This window comes from Thamnophis elegans, chromosome 3 (assembly GCF_009769535.1).
Source record: "Thamnophis elegans isolate rThaEle1 chromosome 3, rThaEle1.pri, whole genome shotgun sequence".
Taxonomy (NCBI): domain Eukaryota; kingdom Metazoa; phylum Chordata; class Lepidosauria; order Squamata; family Colubridae; genus Thamnophis; species Thamnophis elegans.
The window spans coordinates 29,601,593-29,625,515 of record NC_045543.1 but is presented as its reverse complement, the minus strand read 5'-3'; the positions used below and the strand labels follow the sequence as shown (position 1 = coordinate 29,625,515).

Sequence of the window (23,923 nt, the reverse complement as noted above, 5' to 3'; positions counted from 1 at the left end):
AAGTTTTAAACAATATACGATAAAGCCATATAAATATTAATTTAAGGCTGCTGTTGTTTCAGTCAAGGTCTGCCGTATTCATTCTATGTGCTGGGTCTGAAGTCAGGGAGTGCAGTTACTGGGAAAGGAGGGGATAAACACAAGACAGGGACTGGCAATGGGGAGAGCTCATTTCATGCCATTATTGCTTTTGAAGGGCTTAAGGATGGGCAGAAAGACTTGCTGTTAATTTAATACCTCCCTGATGCATTTAATTCTTCTGCCTGCTGTGCTGCAGTGTCTACATCTATTGCAATTGGGGGGGGGGGGGATTCTTGAATTGGTTACCCAGAGAGAGGAAAACTTAGTCTTCAATCCTGTGCATGTATGTTGTAAACCTCCCAAAAGAGAAAAGGGGAATGAAGTGGATTATTATTATTTAGCATATGATGAGAACAGGACAGAAATGAAATAAACAGATATACACTGTTCATGTAATTAAAGTAAAATTTTTATGGGGTATCGCAGTGGTTTCATAACTGGATGTCCAGTTCAGCTTTCCAGCCTATTGCCCCTAGTGTTGCTTCATGCAGAACGTCTACAGAGAATGCATGTCATGGGCAATCTTGCACAATATGTTTAACAATAACAATTAAGTATATGGAACCATGGGAAGGAGTAGAAGGAATCCATGGGAATAGGGGCACAGTAAACAGAATGGATGAAACCATGGGCACAGCAACAGAAAACATAGTTGCCTATAATGAAAAACCCAGATCCTGGGAGAAGCGAGAAAGTTCTGTAGATGGGGTATTTGGAGGTTGAGAGTGGATGAAAGACAGAGAGGAGGAGACAAGTTTATAAATGTTTCTGTCTATATACAGAATATAACAGAGAAATCTGATAGAACACAAGGCCTTGCTTTTGGGGAAATGGGTCTTCTAGATGAAGTATCTAGCTGTGAGAAACGGGAAATGAAAACATTAGTTTGGAGATCACAGTTGCTCCAGCAGTTTTCCTATTGGTATTCTATGTCCTGAGCAAATTATTAAAACATTTAGTTCCCCTCTTTGCTTGCTGCGATCTTCATGGGTTTTGGGCTATGACAACATGTATTTGGTGCCTGTTTTTCTTTCTTCCTTTATTTATTATGATCATGCACATAAAATCCATCAAAATTCATAAATGCAAAAGTAGCACAGGAACCAGGAGGCAACAAAATGATCAATTGCTTGATTAAATAAACTATCAAATAAAAAAACATTTGAGTGCTTTTGTGAAGTTTCAAGCAGAAAGCTTCCATGGATATAATTGATGTAACAAGCTTTCCCTGTGTTTTGATTGTCTTATCTTTTAGGTTTTTATGTTGCAGCCTCTTATTTTGTGAGTTGCCAAGAGTACTCTGATTGCAGTGGAGTACAAGTTAGGTAAATAAATGTCTTGTTCACTAAAGCAATCCTTTTGGTAAGGGGAATGCAGTTTTGCGACACTACCAACACATTTTCATATATGGGGATTTCCCCCCCTGCTGTTCAGATCCCTGCAGAATTTTTTTGCAAAAACTTTCAGAAGTAGCATGCCTTGCCTCCCTAGAGCTGAGAGAAAGTGACTGGCCCAAGATAGCAATAGCAATAGCAGTAGACTTATATACCGCTTCATAGGCCTTTCAGGCCTCTCTAAGCGGTTTACAGAGAGTCAGCATATTGCCCCCAACAATCTGGGTCCTCATTTTACCCACCTCGGAAGGATGGAAGGCTGAGTCAACCCTGAGCCGGTGAGATTTGAACCGCTGACCTGCTGATCTAGCAGTAGCCTGCAGTGCTGCATTTAACCACTGCGCCACCTTGGCTCTTAGAACCAGATCACCTAGTTGACTTTGTGCCTAAAATAGGATTAGAACTCACAGTCTCCAGGTTTCTAGTCTGATGCCATAACCTATTCACCAAATAACTTTCATATCAAATTAATATAGATTTGTGAAAGAAATAAATGATAGTATTATATAACAATTCAAGAAAATTAGGATGACATTTGCTAATGAACCGAGAATTTCATAAAGGATGGAGGGGACCATCTTCCTCTCCCCTCCGGCCAATCTTGCCCCCCTCCTTTGGGCTATTTTCTATAATTAGGAGCAGACTTCAGTCAGATGTTCTGCTGGTGCTGTTCCTAGTCAAGCACTCCTTTCCTTCTCCATTTCCTCCCCCTCCGCACTCTAGAGCTCAGAAGAGTCAATCAGAATGACAAAAATAGGTATCAGATAGAGCCTTCTAAAGAGGCTCTGCATCAACTTAAGCATGTAGGGATCCTGAGTGTACCATCTTTGGAGCACAGTCCAGAGATACAAATTATCAGAAGCAGGCAAAGAAAATACTGGCATGAAAATGGTTGTTGAAGAAAATACATTCAAAATGTTCTGGGAGACACAAACATTTTATGGCTTCTTCAGTTTAATTTTTTCCCCCCATTTACATTAACATTAATCTGATGTGACTGTGACAGCAGAGCAACCATGAAATATATTAGCATTTCCAGGGGTTGCTTCGCTAAATCTAATCTCTTTTTATTTTTACATTTCCCCCTTTTCTTTCAATTTTTGTGCATTTTCATGTGTTTTCACATATCAGTTTACTACTAATCACAGGATCTTTCTGAAGGTGTGGATGGGACTGTGGCATGAGCCTCTGTATGGAGCACCAAAAACTTACTATTTATTTGATAAAATTTTAAGATAAAATTTAAAAACATATAACAAAAAAACATAAAATAGCTTCTTGCCTTGCTAAGATAGTTCTTTTTACAGCATGCAAGGCTACAGGAAGTCCTTAACTTATAGCCAATCTCCAGGACTACTTATGACCTGAACTCGAAGTTCTAATGGTGACCCTTGCTTCCAATGGTTATGGGATCCTATGCGGTATTGGCAATGAACCAGCCCACATTTGCAACCATTTGCAATGTCTCTGTAGTCATGTGACTGGAATTTTAAATGCCCCCGTAGAAATCAGTATTTACTTCCAGGTTTAGCAAAAACACCTATTGCAGGCATTGATTTGCTTAGCTATCTCTGTCTTCACTTAACCATTGTGGTGATTTACTGGGCATAGTCAACCAATTTTAATAAGCAACATGACTCACAACCATATTTCCAGACTCAATCACTGTCAAAAATCCAGGGCTACCTGTGCCTTCAAAGAAGCATCTGTGCTGCATGAGAATACAGTGGACAGACTATATTTTGATTTCAGCAAAACATTCATGATATACTCTATGACATTCTGATTGGCCTGCTAATAAAATATGGATGGTTACTATAATACATAAGTGAGATTTGCTCATCAATGTTTGTTTAAGTACAATGTAGGTATCGCATATGGTGGTTTAAGGTTCAATGCTATGCCCTGATTTCTTCAACATTTATGTTAATGATTGGATGAAAAGAAGGAGACAATGTTTATTAGACCTGCATATGACTCAAGACTGAGTACAATGACAAATGCCTAGAAGCACAATGTGGCCTCCACATTGGTTGCATGATCCTAGCAAATGAAGCTGCCACTTTAAGCAGCAATGGACAAGTACTACATCCTCAGGTGCTAAAAAACTCCCACCTTTTTGAAGCTGAATCTATGCATTCATTGCCAGATTGAAAATTGATTTGATTAGAATCCTCAAATAGTTGAAAAGTGTTACATTGCTCTGTTTTTTATCATCCCAAGGATAGAACACAGAATAATAAACATATATTTACAGGATGCCTCCCCCCTAAATCCCCAAGAAGGTGTTAGTGAGGCTGAATTACCAAAGTGAGCTTCATTTTGCTAGATGTGTTTCATAGAGATGTTGAGTACTCATGTCCCATGAATGCATTGATTTAAATCTCCACAATAAGTTTCACTTGATGGCCTCAGCAGTTTCTCTTCCAATGCTGTACTTTTACTATTCTGTTCTCCTTTCAGCATTCTACCTGGCATGTTCACACGAGCTCCAGTATTACACCAATCTACTTCTTTTTTTTAACTGCAGAAAGTAAAACCTCTCGATTTTGTAAAGTGATACATTAGACAGGGTTGCCACAACTGCCATGCTGGTTATGACCCCAAGAGACTTTGGTTGAAGCAGTCACCAAGTCCTTCCTAAGTCTTATGCTATGACATCACACACATTCATTGCATATTGGGGATTCGGTGTGATGTAAGTTGGGATTTAGTAGGATTTCCAATAGATGGGCAGGAAAATGAAATAAATGAAATTTTTTGGAGGGATACATTAATTCTTCCAAAAGGAATACAGAGACATTAGCTAAGCCTGAAAAAATATACTCAAAATAGAACCAGCAGTTTGCGTCTGTGAATGGGATCTCATTTTCTGTTTCTGTTAATCACTACTGACCACAGTGAGCTGGAGGCTAGAAAATAAAGTGCAAGGATAAAGAAAGGGGAACCGATTTTATTGTTCTTGTCGTGAGATTTTAAAGAAACATGGCATGGAAAAAATGTCAGCAAAAATCATGACCCAAATCTCTTTATACAAGAAATGAGTTCATAAAAGGTACAAAGAACTTGGAATTGCCTGCAGGCTGTTACATATAGAGGGTGAGTTTCCTAGTAATTAAAATTCACATAAGACCAGAAGTAAGCAAGTATACTGTATAGTTCAAGCCTGGGAAAAGAGGCACTCAGGGAGTAGTTTCCTTTGAAGAGCTCTTCTTAACAGCTTCTCCTTTCTATGGAGGTATGAAATTTGCATAGAAATTATGTGTGTGTGTGTGTGTGTGTGTTGCATTTGTGCTGATAAATAAATAAAGGGAGACTAGTATAGATCTATTTCAAGCTATTTAGTTCTCATCAGCTAGCCATACCCTTACTGGGATTCGAACCTGGGCTGTATTACATACATACATACATACATACATACATACATACATACATTCAGTCCAATTTGGAGCCTCTGTAATTTCTTAATTGTATTTATATCAGCCCTCTGCTCCTGAATTGTACATTAAATTTATTTTGCTTTATTGTTAATTGGACAAAGTGTAACTTCAGCTGCTATTATGGTGCAAATCTCCCATCTTCTTCCATTTTTGGAATCAAATCTCCTGCTTACATTTAGATAGGAACAAGTTTTCAGTGATATGCACAAACTCTTAAATATGTATTTAAAATGATGTTACAAAAATGTAAATTCTTTTTCCTTTTAACTGCCCTGGCAAAGTAACACTGGGATCAGGTTTTGCTACAAAATCTGAAAATATGAAACAATGTAGAATAAGTCTACAGTGATGTTGCGGCCTGGGAAGAACTATCCATAAACATATTTCATATTTCTTACAGAAACATACAGATTGGGAGTTTGTAAAGATCTAAATTGGCTGGGAGAAAATATGAAGCTTGGAATGTTTGCTGTGGAAAGATTTGCTGAAAAGTCAGCTAATTATACCACATTGTGGAAAATGCTAAATATACCCAGTGAAGTACATTCTAGTCTACTGTAAAGAAAAAATGTAGGTCGTGATTCATTTGGCTTGGAGACCCCTGTCAATTTTTTTTTAAAGAGTCCAGATGATTAAGCATCAATTGGGTAGCAGGAAATAGTCAATAACTAAGTGCTCCTGTTTGTATTAATTTTTTTTGCCAATCTGCTAGCCATCCTCACAGCAAAATATAGCCAGGATTGGAGGAGAGTCCCAAAGGTGCTTTTTTTCGGGAGGCAACTGGAGTTTCTTGTTTTTTCTTTCAAGATGTTTCACTTTTCATCCAAGTAGCTTCATCAGCTCTGACAGGATAGTGGGGAATGGCTGTTGTTGGTATTCACAAAGATTTCAAAAATCTGAAATAGTTTTCCATCAAATATAGTATGTGTGTGTGTGTATGTGCAGTCATCTATGTGTCTATATGCTACCTTGTGCCAGATCCAAACTTAGCGGAAAACATTTTTCCCATCATCGCTATATAAAATCTTTTGCCTCTATGATGTCACACTATTTCAACTAAAACTCCATCATATTATCAATATAATATATCAATAGTCTCAATTACTGCATCCAGGAGAACATTTTAATTGTTAGAGAAGATGAAGGAAGAGAAATTAAATTGAAATAATATATTGACCTATTTTTGGTGTAAGAAAAAAAATTAAGGAGCATATATTTTAATTATTTATGAAAAATTAACTAAAAATAGATGGGGATTTTGATAATTTATTCAGAATAAATCCTTTTCTTTTAGTGTCCTAAAATGGAAGTTCAAGTAATAAAACTGATTAGTGGTAGGAACAGGACAAATAAAAGGGTTTATTTTTTCCAGGCAGTAAATAATAAATGTATGCACTTTTATTTATTTTATTCCTGAAAAACAGTACTGTTATCCAGGCAAAAACACTGTTAGCCAAATAAGGTAAATTAAAAGTTTTTATTGAAAGGCAATATAATGTAATTGCTGAGTATTAGGAGCAAACCAGTTCTTTCTTTCTTTTTTCCTTCCTTCCTTCCTTCCTTCCTTCCTTCCTTCCTTCCTTCCTTCCTTCCTTCCTTCCTTCTGATTTGACTAACTTGATTTACATTCAGGCCTAATACAGCAGAACTGTTTTTGTGAATTTCAGCTTGTCTATGCCTTTTAGCAACTGTCTAGTAGACAGAGATCAATGGGTGAATATTTGGCAAGTATTTCCCAAGGAGTCTGACATTCTGGTAGGATCATCAACCTTTGTGAAAAATGCAGTTCCATAAATCCTAGGATGTTGCTGCACATAGTTTTGACATTATTCAGGTGAAAATATCCTTCATGGGAACTACAAATTCCAAGTAGCCTGATGGTCTGATTGGATGGCAGCATCTATATAAACTATAGGGTCATTGTTGTTTCCCAAAGACATTGCTGTAGTGCTGCTAGGTAGATGGGTAATGGATTCAAAGTTTCTCAAAGGAGATACATACTACCATAATAATGTTTTCTGAACTTTGACAGATAGGCAACAATTATGACAAATGTGCCATATTAAGAGGTAGAAGGACTGCAAACACTACGTTGTATTACTTTTATAAAAAGAGAGAGAGGTAGGTAGGTAAAGAAAGGTATATAAATTTTTAGAATAAGATTTTGAACTTCATTATAAAGAACAAAGAATTTTACATTGGAAATAGATCTCTTTTGTTTTTGGCAAGACATAACAAAGATAAGTAATTATATGATTTTAACAACTGGACACTAGAAGAGGCAAGAGATTCTAGAGGGGGAAAATGGCCACACCTACATGTGTCAATTAACTGGGACATACGCAATGATAGAAAACTTTATAGCTCTGAAAATATAAGGGAAAATTGAGCCACATGAATACATGCATACACCCGTAATCAATTATATTTTGAACATAATGTATCCTCAGAGGCAGACATCATGACTGATACTGTTACGTGAAAAAGGTTTTTATTTTCCATTTTTTCATTTTCATGCACTCACATATATACTGTGCATAGCCGGAGCCATACAACATTAAACAATAATTGCAGCAATTCCTCTTGTCAACAATACCCCCCAAAATAGAAACCCAATATACCTCTTCCACTCTCCGTACACCTCTTTCTTTCACCCCACTCCAACTTTTTATCTTCCCTCCATCATCCCCCTCTACCCTACTTCCCCTCCCCCTCTACCACTCCTCTCTCCCTATCCACTCCCTCCCTTCCTTCTCACCCTCCCTCCCATCCTCTCTCCCGCCCTCTCTACCCATCTTTCTTCTATCCCACTCCTCCTCCCCTTGGTGTATTTCCACTATATGTCAATGTACTTAACCTATCCTATTTTTACAGAGAAATTAAAGAAAAACAGTATACATGTGAAGTTGCAGTACATTGAATCTAACACATCGTATCTAACTTAGTATATATCCCTCCCTCCCCCCACCCTCCCCCCAACACCCCACCTCCCTCCCCCCGACTTCCCAGAGCCCGTACACGGTATAGATATGGCTGATACTGTTGATATCAACAGTTGATATCAAGTCTATATATAGAATTGTATCCCTGTGATTTGGTAGCCACTTTCTCCACTTCCTTGTCTGTTATATCCTTCTGCATATAACTGTACGTATTGTGGCATTGAATACCATGATAGAAGTGTTAAAAGAAAATGAACTATGACATAGATGAAAAATCATTCAGAACAGTGAAGCGGCCAGCTATTTTTAAAATGTAACTGTAACTGAATAGGACTAATGGCTTAAAAAGTAGCTTTGTTTTCAGAAATGTCTCAGACATAACACCAAGATTGTGAGAGACGGAAGGAAGCTTTGCATGCATAGTTTCCTTCTATATTTTTATCTGGAAAATTGTTTTCTCTGTTGACTTCCAAATATTACCATTTAATGAAATGCACATTTCCTTCATGTATTTTGAACATACTCCAATACCAGCAAAAACCAGAATTTCAAATGTTATGATAGGATAGGTTCTTCATTAGTTTGTTTTCTTTTCATTCTCTCTGTTTTGACTATGTCCTTTTTTTATTATAAATTCTTATATTTGCAACCAAGAAGTCTGAAATGCTTCCAACTGAAGTAGATAGCTATTCTTCACAAATTGTCCCCAAACCAACTCAGCAAAGCCAGCTGTTCTGAAAACAGGAAATTGAGGAAGCCAGGTTGATCAAGAATACGGGATATTTCAGATAAAATATGCTGTTCAAAAGCTTATTGTACTGCAGTTTCTTATTGTACATAAAGTAAAAAATATATGTCCGAAAAAAAGTGATGTGCATGAGAAAGGTAGTGATAATTTAAATATGGTAGACGTTTGGTCAGCTGGTTCTTTAGAGTGAAAAACATTGTCTTTATTTGAATTGTTATTTTGTTGAGAATAAGATAAAAATTAGAACAATTTTTTATCTTAGTTTTAAAGAATTGAGGAGTATTGAATTGAACCCAAAGATGGGTGGTTTAAATGACTTTTATAAGAGCATACCAATATTAGATACTGTAGGTTTCTTATATTAAATAAAGTATTACAAGGCATTTAAGCACAGTGCATCTAGCTTCTTACATGCAACATCTTATATCATTTTCACAGTCAAGAAACCCTAATTATCTATGTCACATTGCACAGAGTGAGAAGAATAAATAATAAAGAATTGGGGACATATTCTATTGGCAAACAACCTTTTTGGAAAACCTGAGAGACTAAAGGAGAGTTGTAGACAGAGTGGATAAATAAAATGTTAAAATTGCTATAAAGAGATCGATGTCATATTTTTTGGGGGGAGGATCAAGTATAGCTTGTGTGTATGCTTTCAGTTGGAATTAGCAATTGGGTGGATATCTTTTTTTCCAACTATTTCCTTTACTTATATCCTTAACTAATTTCTCTTCCTATTTTGGGTATTTCATTTTTTTGTTTTATCTTCCTTGGAAGATCAAGTTGTATTAATTTTGTGACAGGAAGGATTTTTAAAGCCAATCTAACAATTTAAGTTCTGTGCCTGACAGGTTAATCGGAAGTGTTGAATAAAATGATCAATTAAACAATAAAACTGTGAAAATAATTAAGGGGACCTAATTTATTTTAAAGTCTGTTCTGTTCTTGCATTGTCTTTGTCTTAAATAACCTTTGTTATAATGATTTTATTTACAGTTAGCCCTACTGACAAAAGAAGGCAAACTTTGTAAAGTAATTTAAGCAGTAATTATAGGCTATAATGATATAATAATTAATGTGGTGAGGCCACAGTTTGATATTATAAACTGATTTTTAAGAATTTTTTTCTTGTCAGGACCATTTCATAGGTAGAAAAAGAGAGCTGAGGGGAAATCAGTACATTGGACTGTGCTAAATATTCACTGCTTCCCTACATATCTAATTCCTTACAACTATGTGCTACATTTATACTAAAGAAGGGTTTTTTTTAAAAAAAAGTTTAATAATCCTTGTAAATTGTCATTCTAGTGAATGAAAGCAATTCTAAGTCTTAAGAACAAGTCTACAAATGCCAAGTAAATAGAAAGGTTCAGCTTTTTAGATCAGCCTCATGATATGATGCTAGTGAAAGAGAAAGAAAAGAACATTGCAAGAACTAAGTCCAAAGATGCAGTTAAAGTTTGGTCAATGGGGTAACATTAGTGACACTTTGAACTTCACTCTGCGTTTGCTATCAAGATCAATTACTTGAGGTTGTTGGTTTTAATGCTGCTGTCACTTATGATTTCTCAGGACACATATTAAACATTGCACCTTCTTGGCCTTGGAAGTGTGCCTGTTCTGTGGCAACCCCTGCCCTATGCAACATCCTCTCCCCTGAGACCTGACAGACCCCCCACCTTTTTAATCTTTTGGGGCACATTCAAAACTTGACTCTTCCCCCAAATGTTGGGCTTGGGTAAAATGAAAACATTGTGTGTTGCACCAGGAAAGTGTGTTTGTGATGCAAGGTGTTCCCCTGCCTTTGGATTAATGTTTCTGTATTTGATTTGTGTTTCATAGTTGTATACAGTGTTTTTATTTGTTGTAAGCCGCCACAGTGATGTGTCTATGCCTATAAGGATCAGACTAATGCAAGCTGTGGTATTCCCTATGACACTTTATGGAGGTGAAAGTTGGATTTTTAAAAAAGAAGGGTAGGAAGAATGTTGATGCCTTTAACTGTGGTGTTGGAGGGGACTTCTAAGAATACTGTGGACAGCAATAAAAACCCAAGCTGATGGATTATTAAAAAATTAACTTAGAATTCTCATTTGAGGCACAAATGACCAGCCTCAGAGGATATTTGGACACATATGCTCTCTGGAAAAGGCTCTAATGCTGGAAAAGAAGAAAGTAAAGTAAAGAGGATGACTAGCAGGAAAGTGGGTTATAGAGGAGATGGGTAGATGGTTGGGAAACTTGGAAGGCTGTCTTTGGGATACAATGTTATAGAGAATATCTGTCTATGTAGTCACTAGGAGTAAAAAACAATTTGATGGCACATAAACAATGAATCATGGGCCTGTCTGGCAATGCCCATGGCATATGACAAAATGCAGTTTGAATGTGTAAAGACTAAATAGCAAAGAGTATGAATTAATGACTAAAACGAAATGAAATAAAATAATTATGTTAGTCTGCAACATAAAAAGGATGAATTTTGCTACAGATTTAAATGAAGGAGACCTAATCTTATAATTAACCTATGCAGGTGTAGTTGTAGGTTAATTATTAGGTTTAATTTAATTAATTTTGAATGAAAGATCTTAAATAAGTATCAGAAACTATCATTTTTGTTGCCTATGTTGTGGGCATGAATAAATGCAGGAATATATAGATTGAAAATACTTTCATATTGTAAAAGAAAATAGTGAAAAAATACAGGGGGAGGTTCTAAACGTGAGGTAGATTATTTCTTGGTAATTTCAAGAATGGATTTTGAGAAAAATGAATATGATAGAAAAGAAAAAAGTGAAATAAAGTTCAACAATTACAAGAGAGACTCTGAGTATATTATAATTATAATATAGAGTATATTATAATTATAATATATAGAGTATATTATAATTATAATATATAGAGTATTACATATATATATATATATATATATATGTAATTTATTTATCAGCACAAATTAAAAAAACACACACTTGGATGGAGTTGATGAAATCTTCACAGTAAGATGTTTAAAGAACAAAAGACATGAAACAGTGGTCTGAAATGATGGAAGCAAAGATGGTTTGTAAGAATAGAAAGATATAAAAAAGTTATAGTGGATGGTGTTGATATAAATGCAGCCAGGTATTTTTCTTTTCTTTTTCTTATATCATGTCCTTAATTTCTCTGGTTTACTATTTTACTGCTTTTCTGCACTCTGCGTAAAGTGCCATAGCCTGAAAGGGAATAGTGTGACAGATGTATATGTATAGATGCAGAAAAGGACATAAAAGAACAATTTTCTTCCTAGAGTAAAATCAAAAGCTACTAAATAAAGAGAATAAAAAATCTAATAAGTAAAGTTTAGAGAAGTGGTTAAAATAATTGTGTGCCCACTTGTTTGGCATGTTCTTCAATGCTTATTTCGCAGTTTCTAAGTACCATCTTATTCCTTCAAAACACTTGGAAGAGTAGTTGGAAATATAAAATAAAATATTGGCTAATCCTGTATGCAAATGCCCAGTGACTTCTATGTTTAAATATTCAAAGATGAAAAAGACAATATTGAGTAAGCTATATTACTGCCTACTCTGAGTTATCCTCATTCTGAGCTTTGTAAATGGAACTATTCCAGGGAGAGTTGGGTCTATTAAATTTAATGCAATTAGGATTTATTACAAACAGTATCAAGTGAGTATTCAGCTGTTGAACTAAGCACTCCTCCAATCTTGCTCATACTTCAGGAGTTTAATCATGGGCAAAATACAAATCACTAGATCAACTAAGTGGCAGCAATAGATATTGTCCCAATAGCAACAGCACTTAGATTTATTTACTGCTTCATAATGCTTTACAGAACTTAGGATCCAACTCTAGGCTGTGGGCAGAATTTGTCTGCAATATTGCATTATAGCCACTGTGCCAACAGGGCTCCTAATGTAGCCAAAACTTTCGATCATTGTGTTTATTGTGTGACTATAGGATACCTATAAAATATATCTGAATTCAAACTGAACCAAATAATTGTGTTTCCTAAAAATTTCATTCATTTTGACTGGAAGCCCTGAGTTTGCCATAGACTACATATAAACCTCTATGTGTTTCCCTGTTTTGTAAATTAGGGTTGCCCCATGTATTCCTCTGCCAAGCTCCTCATTTTATCATCTGCATGGAATGCAGATACAACATGGTTCTTTTCATGTTATGGATAGCTGTACCATTGACTTTTTGTGGCTTGTGTAACTAGCTGAAAATTCAGTTCAGCTGGGCTTTTTAAAAAGATCCTAAATTTGGCAAACATCCTCATAAACAAGATGGGGTGAGTGCAAGTGACAGAATCTATCCCTTTTACTCATTGCTCTAAATTATTCATTTCTCCCTATACCAACCATTTTTAAAAATAATAGTTATTAAGCTATCCTAGACCTAGTAACAGTAATTTTAATATTCAGATCTTTTCAGGAGAGTGCCAAGAATATTTGATTAATTCAATTGTGTAGTACATTTTAAAACAGATATAGCTTTTATTAATTATATTCGTTTACATACCGCATGCTCCAGACAAGCAAGCTAGTTCAGAATGGCATTTTAATTCTAAAGTTTCTCTCTCTCTCTACCTAATTTAGCTAATTGCAAAGCATAGAACTGTGCTTAATTGTCAAGGAACATTTCTCAAGTTATTTCAATTAACTTGAAATCTGGTTTTTCTTTGTTTCAGCTAAATGTTAGGAATGAAGATAAAGATTAATTTGGATAAGAAGTAGAAAATAAATGCTTACATCTCTTCAAAATGTTCTGTTTTATCTGAATCACAAGTAACAGGAAGTAAAGAACAAGTAAAGAAGAAGTATCTACCTGGGGAGTTCATTTGTAATCCTTTATCTCTTTTCCCTAGAGCAAGGTTGCTCTCATTCCCAGATGTCAATTATGAAAAACTGGGTGAAGTTCAAACTGACTTTCTAACAAAGATGAGTGTCTAATACAGGTTTAGGTTTGGAGCAGGATTTATAAAAATTAAAATAAAGATATGGCTGTGAATAGTGACACATTGACTGAAGGATCATTTTCAGCCCCAAACTCTAGTGCATCTTATGCAACCAACCATAATAGACAAAGTAACATAAAATAAAAAAGCTAAAGTGCTCTGGGACTTTAGAGTTCAAACAGACAAGCACTTACCACATACTGTAATAGTCCAGAGTTAACAATTATCAACAAGAAAGTCTGTATAATGGACATGCCAGCACCTGGAGACAGCAGAGTGGAAGAGAAAGAATTGGAAAAAAAACAGTAAATATAAAGACCTACAAATGGAAATAGAGTGACTGTGGCAAAATAAAGCAAAGATAGCACCAATATTAATAGAGCCTTGGGTGCAACCCCAAAATATCTGGGGTATCACTTCAACACTGCTGATAATGACAAATTTACCATCAATTGAACTGCAAAAAGCAGCTTTACCTGGAACAGTTTATATTCCACAATGATACCTTTAAAATAGAATAGAATAGAATAGAATAGAATAGAACAGAATAGAATAGAATAGAATAGAATAGAATGGAATGGAATTCAGTGGAATTCAATGGAATGGAATAGAATGGAATAGAATAGAATAGAATAGAATAGAATTCTTTATTGGCCAAATGTGATTGGACACAAGGAATTCAGTGTACATAAAAGGAAAAGAGAAAAAGAAAAAAAATACATTCATCAAGAATCATATGATACAACACTTGTTGACAGTCATAGGTTACTAATAAGCAATCAAATCATACTAGGAAACAAACAGAACAATGTAAATCATAAAAATAAATCATAAAAATAAAATCAACATGGTTGTCGTCATAACTGTGAGGAGATAGGTAATAGGAAGGTTGAGAAGAATAATAGTAATATTATTCTTATTCTAAGGTCATTTCCTTAGAGTCCTGCAAAAAAAATCAGGTGGAACGATGGCTGATGACCTCTTTCTATCGGTCCACCATAGAAAGTGTCCTCACATATTGTATTACAGTATGGTATGCTGGTTTAACAGCTGCCGACAGGAAGGCACTACAGGGAGTGATCAATTCGGCACAAGAAACCATTGTTGTCCTCTGACATCACTGGATGACATCGCCAGATCTCGCTGCTTTAGCAGAGTAAGGAAGATACTCAGAGATGATTCACACTCTAGTCAGTCTCTCTCTCTCTCTCTTTTTTCCCCCGTTTCTGCTATAATTTTGCACCAGTGAGGTTAAAACCAATTTCGTTGTATTTATTTACAATGACAATAAAGATTATACTTATACTTATAATACAGTCTTAGTAAATAGTTTGATAGTGTTGTGGGAATTAGTTGTTTAGCAGAGTGATGGCATTCGGGGAAAAACTGTCCTAGTTTGTTCTGGTGTGCAGTGCCCTATAGCGTCATTTTGAGGGTAGAAGTTGAACCAATTTATGTACAGGATGTGAGGGGTCTGTATATATTTTCTCAGCCCTCTTTTTGACTCTTGCAGTATACAGGTCCTCAATGGAAGGCAGGTTGGTAGCAATTGTTTTTTTTCTGCAGCTCTAATTATCCATTGAAGTCTGTGTCTATCTTGTATGGTTGCAGAGCCAAACCAGACAATTGTAGAGGAGCAGATGGTAGACTTTATAATTCCTCTGTAGAACTGAATCAGCAGCTCTTTGGGCAGTTTGAACTTTCTGAGTTGGCACAGAAAGAACATTCTTTGTTGTGCTTTTTTGATGATGTTTTTGATGTTAGGTGTCCATTTTAAGTCAAGACTTAAAATATCTGAAGATTGTGATATGATAGGACCTAGAAACATTTTCAAGCAACATCTGCCTCTCTCACGTACTTGGGAAGGACTTGATAGCTAGATAAAACTGCCAAATCCAGTCTAAAATTTTGGCTGCATGTTTGATCAATCATAATAATAATATACATATATATTTATGATATTCAGCTGAACATCTCAACCCTAGGTATATTGGTAAAGCACGCAAAGTACTGACCCAGTCTCTGGAAGCTGTTCAGAGCTGCATGGTGAGGAATAAATTTGAACTAAAACCTTGTAAGCCTCGGTGGCTGTGGTTGTTTGGTCCCCACAACTGAGAAAGTTTTCACTGTTGGTCCCCATGTGAGACTTGTGTAACATGGAGAGAGAAAGAGAGTGAGGGAGGGAGGGAGAGAGGGGGAGGGAGAGAGACAGCCCCCTTGAACACATGTTTCAGTGAATTTGTTCTGCATCTCCAATGGTGGGTTGCCATTTTTTTTACTACAGGCTCGGGTGCGCTCCTGTGCGCACTTGCACATGTGATGCTTCTGCACATGCACAGAAGCATCCAGGCAGGTGGGCGGAGCCTCCCGCTGGTGCTACTACTGGTTTGCCCGATCCAGGCCAAACCAGGAGCAACCCACCTCTGTGTACCCTGCTACCTGTGATGGTGGGTTGGGGATTGATGCAGAGCTTTTTATTTTACTTCCATAAAGTTCTTAAAGAGAGATTGGATTATCTCTCCCCCTTTTAAGCTTTGAATGCAGTGCCAAGATTTTGAAAAATCCTATTTAAAGTATTGCCTCATTGTCTGATTGCATTCTGATTAATTTTATTTTTCTGTCAGGTTTACTGCTTTATTTATTTCTTTAATAGATTTGTATGTCCACTCAATTGACACACAACCCAGGGCAGCTAACAATCAATAAAATAAACACCACAATCAATCAATAAAATAAACAGCATAATTAAAAACAATTTAAAATGTTTTGACTTTGAACGTAGTGTATTTTTCTTTTTACGTTTCATTATGGACCACTTGGGAGCCTTTTTGTGAGGTTGAAAAGCTGAGTAATTAAAAAAAAAAGAATGTTTAAATAAGTGGTAGTTTGAGTGGGGGGGGACACAGGAAGCGTCTTATCCTGAATTGGTCTATTGCTGCACCTACGGTTGACATGGACTGGCAGGGGCTCCCCAGGGCTTTTGCAGCCCTACTTTGAGAAGCCTGAGATTGATTTGGGACAGCCTTCATGCCAAGCAGCAGCTTGAATTGGTCATTAATTTTTCCACATGCTATGCTCAAATGCTATTCTGCTTCCTGGAGAGTTGTATGTTCTCTATAGAAAAAAAAAGTTGGGTTCTGTAATTTGGAGACCTATTATATTGGTTAACTATATGAAAATGGAAAGTGTGAAGGCAGCATCTCCAGACTGGAGAGGATTCCAGAGTCACTTAAAATCACAGAGTTGTTACCAATATAAATGGGAAAGAAGGCTTCCAAGGATAATCTTCCACATGTGCTGTAATTTCTATTTTCATTTCTGACCTCCCCATTAAACTTACCAGAGAAGCAGTATGAAATTACAATATATAGTGGAAGAGAGCATTAAACTTATTTCTCCTTATATATGAAGATGATCAGGAATGATTTAAACTGTTCAAAGTTAGTGTAGCAAGAAGAAGCTAAGATCAATGTAGAGATGTTATTAACCTCTTTTTTCTATTTCTTTTTTTTCCAATATATTTTAGACTGTGTTTGTTAAAAATCTATACCTACGGGCTCTGGGAAGTTGGGGGGGGGGAGGGAGGTGGGGTGTTGGGGGGAGGGAGGGGGAGGGGGGATATATACCATGTGTTAGATTTCAATGTAATGCGACTTCACATGTATACTCTTTCTCTTTAATTTCTCTGTAAAAATAGGACAAGTTGAGTATATTGACATATAGTAGAAATACACTAAGGGGAGGAGGAGTGGGATAGAAGAAAGATGGGTAGAGAGGGCGGGAGAGTGGATGGGAGGGAGGGTGAGAAGGAAGGGAGGGAGTGGACTGGGAGAGAGGAGTGATAGAGGGGGAGGGGAAGTAGGGTAGAGGGGAATGATGGAGGGAAGATAGATGGAGGGGGGCGGAAGAAAGAGGTGTATGGAGAGTGGAAGAGGTATATTGGGTTTCCATTTTGGGGGGTATTGTTGACAAGAGGAATTGCTGCGATTATTGTTTAATGTTTTATGGCCCTGGCTATGCACAGTATATATGTGAGTGTATGAAAATGAAAAATGGAAAATAAAAACATTTTAACCTAAAGAAAAAAAGAAAAAAAAAGATGAACTTGTTTAGTCTTTACAAAGCTGCTGTTATAACTTCATCCTTCCCTTTCTCCTTTTTTTCCTTGTTATACTTGATAAATACTATATTGAGATTGTTCCAAAACTTGCTTCTCTCTCTCTCTCCCTCTCTCTCTCTCCCCACTCCTCTTTTTTCTCTCCTCTGTCTCTCTCTCTCCTCTCTCTCATGTGTTTTTCACTTCTTTAGTAATTATAGTCCTGCCACCTCTCATCACTATGTGAAACAATTATTACAATATATGATGCGATCTCTCTCTGTGTCTCCCCACCATATCTCACTTCTATCTATCTATCTAATATTTATTTATTTATTTATTTATTTATTTATTTATTTATTTATTTATTTATTAAATCGATTTATAGGCCGCCCAATCCCGGAGGACTCCACAAGTACATTTGGTATTTCCCCATTATTAGGTGCTGCCTGAGACAGACGACAATAAGGGATTGATATACAAAACTTTTCCTGCATCTGATATGAGGATATTCAACTTTTCGGAAGCTAGATAACCATTCTGGTGTGCAATGCATCCTAGAGCAAAACCGAGACTGTGTATTTTACCTATTCAGATTTATTTTTGTTTTTACTGATGCCTGAAATGCAATTAATTATTTGATGGATGCTAGAAAATGTAGATGTGAACTTGAAGATCCAATGTAGTTTTATTTATGTACTTAAAATATTTATATCTTGTCCCTTAATCAGAATGATTCATGGTGTAGCTAACAACTATAACAATATAAAATAGCCACAATAAATCAGGAAAAAAGCAGCAACCAGTCACTTGCTGAAGGTCAGGGAGGCAGAGCCAGGGGAATGGAGAGAGGAAGGGGAGCCTGAGGCAAGGCGCTGCTTATGAAAAGTCCCCTTCCTCAAGCAGAGGCTTTGAACCATATTCTTAGGCAAGAACTGGCATGATACCATGGTACCCAAAGGCACTATGGTACTTATGACACCACCAGATGGTGCTAGGCATTACTTTTTCTTTTAATAGCTAAAGAAAAATATTGCAAGGTCCCTATGTTCTTGCATGTGATTTCATAGAAGTTGCAAGATTGAGAAATAAGTCAGAAAGATCACATATCAACATGCAGGACATTAGATTTGAAAAGGAAGAGGTATTTCAGAGCACCTCCACAAAACAGCTGAGTCTTCTGCTCAGATTTTGCATCTTTAAAGCAATCCTGAAAAAAAGGTTTTAGATGGAGAAGGAATTGATAGGTACTGGTTTAGTGGTGGGTTGCCAGTTTTTTTACTACTGATTCAGGCGTGTGTGCATGCACAGAAGCATCTGGGTGGGTGGGGGGAGCCTCCTGCCACTGCTACTACTGGTTTGCCCGATCTAGGTCGAATCGGGAGCAACCCATATCTGTACTGGTTGCGTGCATTTTGCAATAGTTCTTCAACATTGTACAAAATACCACAATGGTATTTTGAAAGGATAATTGATCCATTTGATAAAACTAGAAAAAGCTTCAGGAATCTTAACAACACTCCTTTTAAAACTGGAAAGAATTCATTATCCCAAACAAAAATGGTATCCTGTGTAGTGTTTCTAAAGCTCTGTCTCGGAATACTGACATAGTTTTAGCACTGAATAGTTTAGCTACCTTTGTGCCTCATGTATATATGTATTTTTTAAAAATAAAAAAGCTCTTTATTTCAAGTGAATACTCAAGGAAACATAGTCATCCAGGTCAGATATTTATAGCTTTAGATTTACTCAATGCGGGCTGCAAAAATCTAGATGACCACTAGATGGCAATAAAAAGTGCATTGTTTGCAGCATCTATTTTATGATCATCTGGCTAGGTTCTTTTTGTCATGGGAAGTTCACAATTATAAGCAGATACTTTTAGGATACTTTTATTTCAGACTAAATAAGGAGGGCTATATGAGAAATCAAGGAATTATATATGTATACATAATGTCAACCACACACACAGCAGTTCAAGAAATCAATGAGATTTCAGCCATGTTTACATGACTGAGGAAAAAGGCATTCAGAATGCATGCGTCTTTCCACCTTATTCTTCTCGGTGGTTTTTTCCCCCCAATGCAGTATTTTATATAATTCAAATGTAAGCAAGGTAGGCAAAAGAGATATGTCAAAAAAACCAATTAGTCATCCACTATTTTTTTTTCTTTGTGAAACAGCAGTAAGCAATGAATCAGAATTTTGATCACAACCCAAATGGCAATTCTAATTGCCCTTACCATTTTCTCCCCAAGTATGGAATCATTCTCCTTTCTTTTTGCCTCCTTGTCCTATCTTTCTAATCTTCCATCTGCTGGAGGCAAGATATTTTCTGAGAACTAAATATTGTATATCTCTACAGGCAGCCTCACACCCCTGGATTGAGGGTTATACGCTCAGTTCAGGGCCATGTTTTAGTGTAATTTGAATGAATCCTGAATGGCAGGCTGGCTGCTCGCCTGAGGGTGAGGACATCTGCCTTATAACATTATGAGAAAGAATGAAAGGTAGCAGCTCACTCCATTATCAACCTTCTGGAAAGGGACTTGAGACATCTGATTTCTGCCTTGTTACCCGGTATGCATTTGAAGGCCACTGGCTTGCAAATGTGGCTGTGTGGGAATGCTGGAGGTGTGAGAAGCCCATATTTACGTATTTATATCAACTTATACAGCTACTCCCCTCAAATATATGACTCTGGGCAGCTCACAACAATTAAAAATAATGTAAAAATAAAGCCCCCCAAAGTACAAAAACAATGTCAAACATGTAAAAAGAGACAATAATGCAACCATAGCCAAGATTTTAGTTTCACAATAATCAACACAGCCCATATACTGGCTCTGCCATAGGTCCCTATGCTTAATGGCAAAACCAAGCTTTAGGGCCTTTTTGAAAACAGTAGGGTTGGAGCTAATCTGATATAAAGCTATTAAAATGAAATATATACCCCGCTTTGTAGATGGGGGTGCTTGACCGAAAGCCCTGTCCAAAAGTATCCATCACTTTCTGCAGGAAAGGTAAGAGGCGGGAACATGAATTAGGACCATGACACATTATATTTAAACACACCTTTGCATATTTGGATGAATGTTCATTTAAGCAGCGGGTTCTAGCTCTTGTAGGAAGAACTGTAGGATCAAGTTTAGGTAGGAATGTGGTTCCCACCCCCCAATATGATGGTATATACAAAATTCACATTGATCAAAACTGTGAATTGTCTCAGAAGGAGAGTTCCTCTTGGAGCCAAGAATAATTCATCTCCTGGATGAAATAGAGACAGAGCAGGGACAGAAGGTTGCAGGACTGTGGTTTCTCAGGAGAAACCACACACCTGCCTCATTACCCTGACATGGACTGGGAGTCACAAACAAGTTAAGTGCAAGAATTAGGTTCATATTAGTTGTAAATAATAAAGAATACCCTTATTTTCTTTATAGATTTATTTATTTTTTATTTATTTATTACATTTATATGTTGCCCATATTGCCAATAAAGTGACTGGTGGCGATTTACAAAATGGTAAAAAATAAATATAAAAACTGTTAAAATTAGTAAGAATTTAAATTATGCAATATTTTAATGTTCAATATTGTTTTAAGTTTCAATGGGATAGCCGAAGCATTTTTTATGAATTTTTGATGGTATCTTAGAAACAGAGACCTGACTTCTATGTATAGAAACTAGCTCGTCCTTGACTCTATATAAGGTATTAATTTTCCTTGTTTACATGGAGAATTAACATTCATTTCCACAAAGAACAGCAAATCACTAAGCTAAGGGATGCAATGCTATGACACCAGCACTTGGGAATTAAATTGATTTGGTAGACCACCAACTGTTCTCTGAAGAGAATTCTAAATATTTATTGCACTTTTATTTACAATTCTTTGTATTAATGTGTAGCTGATTCAGACAACTGTTATTCTGAAAGGCAGGATATAAGTAATGGTAATTAATGAATTATAAATAAAATAACAAACAACAGCATTCAAAGGATAAGATGTGTAGCCATCAACATTTCATTGGTTTTTGTGCCATTTATCTTAGACTTGAAGTCTATTTTTACAAGGAACTGAAAAGTATCTTTAATTCATTTTATGATTTTTTGTAAGGCAATATAATACCAAAGTGCTAGATGCTGTTGTATTACAAGTTCCATCATCTCTGAAACATTGGTCAAACTGTCGGATGCTAATGGAAGTTAGAGTTCAGGAGTCTCTAAAGGTCCCTCAACTCCTATCATGTTCTAGTACTGGCAAATATATCTATAAACTGAAGATAAAGTTGCTCGAGAGTGAACTCAGTGATATTTTTTAGCTTCCTGTAAAAAATACGTCAAATATTAGAATAAAAGATTTCTGTACTGGCATCATTCTTTATCTACTTTCCATTTGAAGACAAGAAATGCACCACTTTGCTCTCCACATTGTGCAATTGATTTCTAAAAGTTATCCATGGTACTTCATAATTCTGTAACAGCTGTAATGTTTAGTCATAATACTCAACAGAAGAAGAAAATCAACATTTAAGATTTCATTATAAAACAGTCTGATGGTAGAGATCCAGTTTGTTTTTCTTGCACATGGTATCAATCATATTAGTAGAAGTATTGTTTTGAAATAATTCAGATTCAAGGCTTTTGAAAGGTGTTTTTTTTTTTTTTTTAGAAAATATTGAACCTTTCCAGTGGACAAATTACCAGCTGATTCTTTGCCAATTCCATTACTTAGATAGATCTCACTGGAGGCAGGAAAACCTTTTTCATCCTATCCTGAACCAAGAATCAAACCTGTCTTAAGGAGCATTCTTTCTTTTGAGAAAGTTGAAGTGCTGTCCTTGCTTTCCAGCCTGAATTGTGGCAGGAATGGGATTGGCGAGGTTATTGGTGAGGTGGTGACAAATTCAAATGTAAAAGAATAGAGACACAGCTTAGAGGGGCCATTTCCAATTCACATTGTTGCTTTTGAAATACACTAATACATGATATCCACTGTGTATTAAAAAATACACTAATACATGATATCCACTGTTTGCATGTTGCTAGAAAAATCCTACTACACTTCTAGTGTTTTCCTATAGCAAGCATAATGTGTAGTGCTATCTCAGAAATCTGGGTCAGTTAGAATTTAAGTTCAGGTGATTCAATTCCTATGACAGAAGTCACCCGAAGCTCCAGCTGCTTTCAAAGCAGGTTTTGTGCATCAAAGAAGAAGTGTCTTTGTGCTGCCAGGAAATCACCCCCATGCTGAGCCTATTTGGAAGGTCTGGACATAGGAAAATGGCACAGCCTGAGCCAGCTGTACATTGTCATATCTGCTGTGCTCTACAGAAATAGAGTATTGGAAACTTGACTCATGTTTGCCAAGTTAGGCATGTTTTAATAGACATCACCTGAATGTTTAGCCAGTTCCTGTTATACAATTTGGTGAAAGGAATCTTACATGTAGAGCAAGAGCAAGCTGTTCTGTGATGAGGAGAACATCCAGGGACTGAGGATAGGGGCAGAATTTCCCTTTATTAGAGAAATTGCTATGCATTAAATGTTAGTGTACCAGACTACAATTTAGAATGGATTGTTGGTGATCCCAAATGTAGAAAATTAGCAGAATCTTGAGTTTGTCTTTCTGCCAATCAAAATGTATCTGTTTCTTTAGCATCAATCTGTTACACTTCTGACGCATCAAACCCATGTTTTTGCAGTTTGGGCATGTCTTTTATGATTTTCTCCCTTCCCAATTTCAGAGTTGGGCCTTCCCATGGAATTATGAGGTTCAGCTATTAGCGGTTTGCTAATAGAAATCACTGCTGATTGGCAATATTGATGAAAGTATCCTATTACAAAGAACTGAGGTGTCAGGAAAAGGTATGCTAAGGGTGGCTGCTGCTATGGGAATTTTTGGTTGCTTAATCCTTGATGCTTGACTCCCAAATTATTTTGGGAACAGTAAGATAGAGAAAAGAAAGTGTGGGCATCGACATCTGTAATTCATCATTTCAGTTCTGTGTGCTAGGATTCAATCTGCTGCTATAGATGAACAAACCATGGTAGTTGCCACTGTACAAAATATTGTTCACTTATTGTTAAATTATAAATAAGCAAGCCAAATTCCTTAGGGTATTAGTTTTGATCTTCTGTGGTAAGTACTTCCTTAGTAAGTGACATGTTTCAGAAGGCTTTAAAAGGGGGGGGGGTTTCCTCTTCCTTCTGTGACAGATTTTGCTTGCTGCTTATAAATCCGGATAAAAAATA

At 36.4% G+C, this 23,923-nt stretch overlaps 1 protein-coding gene across 1 annotated transcript in view; it reads left to right on the top strand.

The window, feature by feature from the left end:
- PKHD1 (PKHD1 ciliary IPT domain containing fibrocystin/polyductin) overlaps positions 1 to 23,923 on the top strand; it is a 254,912-nt gene that overhangs the window by 186,597 nt on the left and 44,392 nt on the right.